This window comes from Lampetra planeri, chromosome 27, assembly GCF_965212315.1.
Source record: "Lampetra planeri chromosome 27, kcLamPlan1.2.h2, whole genome shotgun sequence".
Taxonomy (NCBI): Eukaryota; Metazoa; Chordata; class Hyperoartia; order Petromyzontiformes; family Petromyzontidae; genus Lampetra; species Lampetra planeri.
In genome coordinates, this window is record NC_136133.1 from 6741952 (window position 1) to 6747710 (window position 5759).

A 5759-nucleotide genomic window follows, 5' to 3' on the forward strand; every position below is an offset into this window, starting at 1 on the left:
TTCCCCCTCCCATGCCCCCACCCATGCCCCCACCCATTCCCGCGCCCATGCCACCTCCCATGCCGCCACCGATGCCTCCGCCGACGCCGGGGTAGTTTGCGAAGGGCTCGTTAGGAGCGCCCCACGCGGCCGTGCCGTTATCACGTCGCTCGTACACCATGTAGCCTGCAAAAGACACGGTTACACACCATCATTGCCAGCCACGACCTAACCACTGTTGAAGGACTTTCCCCGGTTGCTAGCATCTCTCAGTCACGCGATGCAACGATCTACACCTTGCGCCTGCACAGGAGATTATCTACATCGCTCAACCTCCACGGTCGATGTTCTATTGGGTGGGCTGCCTCTTTCACGGAGTGGCAGGTGTAGAAGTGGGGGTGTGGTAGGTGCGGTTGGGGAGTGTATGGAGAGTGACGACTGCAGTGTGTGGATATGGTTTTGTAAAGTGGATTCAGTGATTCTTCTGGGCGTGGTTGTAGTATGGTGGGTGTGGTGTCTTTGCTGTGTGTAGTGTGCTGTGTGGCGGTGGCTGTGCGTGACAGATGTGGCTGGGTGTGGTTGCCATGTGGCTGTATGTGGTATGGATGTGTGTTGTTGTGGTGAGGTTGCGTGTGGTTGTGGCTGACTCTGGTCACAGTGTGCCAAGCCTTACCGGTGTTGGCGGGCGCTCCGTGCGGGTATGCCACGCGGCCACGGAAACCCCCACGGCCCCGATCCCCTCCGCGCCCCCCACGCCCGCCATATACAGCTCCCCGCTCGAAGCCGTTGGTCAGCATCGTTACGTCCGGGCCATAGCCGTTGATGTATATGCCACCACTGCCCGCGTCGCCCTTCGCTTCCCAACTACCATCTGGTAAGGGGGGAGGGGTAAGGGGGTGTGGTTAGTGTGACATTGTACATACAAATATATGAACAGAGAACCATAACAAAGACAAAGATCCCCCGTATAGCCTTAACACCTTTGAAGGCCAGAACGGCACACGAGGGGGTGGGTGGCTAGCACCACGCCCGGCCGCCTTTGTCTCCCCAGTGGTGATGATTACACACCACACCAGGTACTCACTTTGAGGCTGAATCGACCTAGGAGAAGAACATGACCGGTTTTGATAATCATCACTGGCGTTGGTCGTGAGCGGGAATCAAACTCGGGTAGCCAGATTCATAGCGCAGCGTGCTAACCACTGTGCCACCACTCCCCACCACACACACACATCCATACACCCACCCACACACAAAGATCCCCTTATTGCCTTCAACAGACTGTAGGGACAAGTGCTGTTAGCAAGCACCTTTAAAGGCCGGCACAGCAGACGAGGGAGAGATGTGGCCAACCCCACACCCGGCAACCATTGTCTCCCCAATGCTGATGTTTACACATTGCACCAGGTATTCATTTAAGGCCGAGTCGACCTAGAGGAGGTCCAGGACCGATTAAAATATTCTCCACTCTTATTGGTCGTAAGCAGGAAATTGTGCTTACGTCACCACTACATTACCACTCCCCAAGAGACACAACATACACAGAGCCATCTTAATACATACACTCACACAACAGGAAAAAAATCTCCATCCAGCCTTTATCAGACACAGACACTTGGACATTTGCACACTTATTATGTACAGACATGCATATACCGAAAAATCTGCACACAAAAGGATACGCGTACACATACATGGAGACAGACACACACATGCATACATACCTACACATACCCATCTACACACAAAGTTACATAACCACCGCATGCACACACAATCCAAGGCAGTGCTTACCTTGTCTCGGCCCGTCACGTCCGCGGTAGTGCATAGTATTGTAGCGCCCGCCTGCAGGAGGGAAAGGGGAGATAGGGGGTGGGAGGGGAGGAGGAGTCAGAGGTAGAGAGGAAGGAGTGGGAAGATTTGAGAGGGTGGAGGGATTGGGTGAAGTTGGGGGTAGAAGGGAGAGGAAATGGAGGAAAAGGATTGGGGATGGGGAAGAGGGGAACAAGGAATGAGAGGGGGTGGGGGAGCACAGCAGGGAGGGAGGAGGATAGGGGGGGAAAGAGGGGAGGGGAAAGGAAGGGGAGGGTAAGCAAGAGAAAGATGTGCATTAGACAATGACTCACATTCCCCCGATCCTAAGGACTTGACGTATCAGGGGGAAGAGGAATCATGGCGAGGACGTGAATGGGGTGTAATCAGGATGAGAGGAATCTGAAAGGGGCGGCGATAGAAGGAAGAGGGAGATGTGGAACCACAATGCGGTGGAAATCAGAAAGAGGATTTCATGGACGATGCGACATCAGGGTGAGGATGTATTACGATAGGGTGATAGATGAGGAGGTATTATGATGAGGAGGTATTATGATGAGGCGGTAGTGAAAGCGATGTTGAGCGCCACTCACGGGGAGGCCCTCCTCGGCCACGTTGGTCTCCCATCTCTGCCACTGACATCGCCATGAACTGTGGAGAGACACAGAACACGGTGAGCGATCAACAGACATGGCCACCCCACCACAGGACTCCATTGTGCACCCAGTGGCCCATGACAAAAGTTCCACTGTACTTCGAACTGGCACTGATATTGATGTAATACACTAAAATAACAAAGATTCCCGCGTATAGCCTTAAAAGACTGTTGTAGAAAGTGCTGTTAGCGAGCAGCACCTATGAAGGCTGGCATGGGACACGAGGGGGTGGGTGGCCAGCATCACGCATTTGTATCCCTAGTGATGAGTTTCACACACAGCACAAGAGAAAATTTGAGGCTAAGTCGACGAAGGGGAGGCCCAGGACTAACTGTTTCAGATAATCATCACTAATATTGGCCGTGAGCAGGTATTTAACTCGGGTCGCCGGGTTCGTAGCACAGCGCCAAACACTGCACTATCACTCACCCCATCCACTGAAATAGACAGTGTAGCACATACACTTACATACACATAATAGTTAATCATTTACAGTCTCCTGGATGAAGGCCTCAGCACGCCGTGTCGATCGTTGGGGTTGATTGACCATACTTCACCACACTCATCACGGGGAGGGTTTATGGTCGTGGCACGGGGTGGGTGAAATTAGCCAGGACAGATTCAGTGAAGACTCGGCCTTAGTCGGATATAGAATTTGGGTTACCGGTTTCGTAGCACAGTGGTTTTGTGCCACAGCTCTCTGTCCAAGCCTTTTAAGGTAATCCGAGATTAAAGCCGTTTAATCATATTAATGCAAGGTGCAGTCCTGCAATTGCTTGCTCACGCACTCTTGGTGTAAGGGCCTCCACTAGCAGCTCTAAGAGCCTCCCTGGAGGTGATCTGGCCTACTCTTCAATGCAGGCCTGACATCTTAAACGAGCTAGGAGTACCCACACTTTACTCCAACACACACGACGTGTATAATGTATTTCAGAATTATAGCTCAACCCCAGGCAGCTGATATATTAAAAAGCTTTGGTCAAAACTATTATAATAAAACATGAACATTCTGTCTTGTAAAAAAAGCACCTGCAGTCAGAATTTTTGTTTTAACACTTTTAAGTTTAAGCAAACTGTTGATAACATGCATCAGTACCCATAATGACTAATAAACCAAATACAGGGTGATCGATCCATTTATAGAGAACACAAAATAATAATTAAAAGAACAAAATAAATAGGCTGAAATATATCTACTTCATTTATCTGTCCGTCCACATTAAAAAAGAAAACAGTCCTTGCCGATTACCATCTGGTAGTTCATTGATCATTGATTTAAGCAAGCCGACTGCTGATGAAACCCGGTACGAATGCTGCTGAAATTAGGCTGTGGGCTGCGTATGTTACTTTTATATGTGGAGGAACGTATAAAAATTCAGAAGTGGCTTATTTATTTGGTAATTTATTGATCCCCCGATCGAGTTCGACTACTTTCAGCTAAATCAATAATCGAAACGCTTGCAGGCAAATGCACAACCCACTGCTAGACGAAGCGCATCAAAGAGAGAGCAGAAAGTGAAGTGTTGACATTGGCGAACTTTGATAAATATAGACGATTTGAATAAAAAAAAGTTGCCCATATACATTAGTAACTGTACTATTCTAGTGGGGCATCTATAAATGGATGTCTCTGTATTAAAAAAAATAAGAATAGGTGTTGACACGTTATGGCAATAAAACATGCGTTAAGATGTTCAAACACCAAATAGAAACCTTTAGCAAGGAATCAAGTAGTACATTAACCACACGTGCTTGAACATGCTGTGATACACGATACGGCATTGTCTTTGAAACTGATTGTCCGACAACAGAGACATTAGCCTTTTCTAATGGCTTAGTCTCACTAGAAGTGCAAGATCCAGAGAACGCTTTAAGATGTTTTCTTGTTCATGTTTTTGTTTTTTTGTTCGTTGCGGAGCCGAATTTCTCACAGGGCTGCACCAAATTAATTAAACTAAACTGAAGTACAAAGACAATGGCACTTTACGAGTATTCATAGCTCGGGGTAAGCAGCACAATAAATGGGACCTTTTTGCCAGTATCATAAAAGGTCACAATTTAGTAGAATGTAGTTAGTTTACGTTGCAATATCAGTAAGCCTAAACGCCGCATTGTTAAGGTGGCTGAGGTCCTGTTACAACTAAAGCCTCCGCGTCCATTTTGTGCTACCACCCCCCTCCTCCTCCGCCACCTCTCTCGCTCTCCCAACACAAGGGAGATGTCACCCTGCCCACCCCGCCGATGCTTCTTCTTCTTCGTCGTCGTCCCACGCTTCGTCAACCCTCCCCACCGAGCGCCTCTTCCCTTCACCTTGGCGTGTTTTCGATATGAAACACGGCGATTTACTTAGGCCCGATGCGCTTGGGCTGGCAATGGGTGCCGAGATCGAACAATAAACGCCACACACATTCGTCAATAACGGCAGGTGTGTGCGTGTGTGGGCCTTAAAATGATAATTAAATATGTTTACGTGCCTCTTATCTCTTAGTTATTTTAAGACAGTGCTCTTGACGAATGTGTGGAGTTTATTTGAATTGATGTCGAACCACCACCCCCCCTTCACTGCTTCGGCCCCAGAACACCCCCAACGCGACCACGTGACACGCCCCGATCCCCCGCCCCCTTCCCCCTGGTCACGTGACGCCGTCGCCGTCCAATCGCAGCGCGCGAGGGGAGGAGAGCAACTTGGGACGACCGAGAGGCGGCAAAACCCAAATGGGCCAAGTGGGCGGAGCTAAGCCAACAACGGGGCGGAGCTAAAGGAATTCAGGGGCGGAGCTAAAAAAAGTAGGCGTGGTAACAAGCGAGAGAGAGGGGGGGGCTCCCTTCCTGAGCCGGTCCCCCTCCCCCCGCCCCTCCACCCCCCTCCCTCCCTCCCTCCCGCCCGCAACCCTCGAGGCCTCAGCCGCCATCTTAGAGGCCCAGGCCCCGGCTCGGCTTTCGGCAGCCGTCGCCGCATCGCCGCTCCCCTCCCCTCGGAAGGCCGCGCGCCGCGCGTCGCACTCGCCTGCTGCTCCAGACTCATCGCGGCGAAGGGTTGTGGCCCGGTTGGGCGGGCGCGTAGCTTGTGAAAAAGATGGAAAACGGCACGAGTCGACGGAAGCTGCGGAGGCCACTCCTGCTCTCCGCGTCTTGGCAGCCGGAGGGGAGGGGCTGTAGAAGAGGGGGAGGGGCCATAGTGAGGAGGGGTCATGTGACCACTCCACCCCCCCTCCCCCCCAGGAAGTCTCGCGAGAGTTGGGGGGGGGGAGCTACAGAGCATGAGATTTGGTGATTAGATGTGGGTTTGGATTTCATAGACTAGATTAGTTG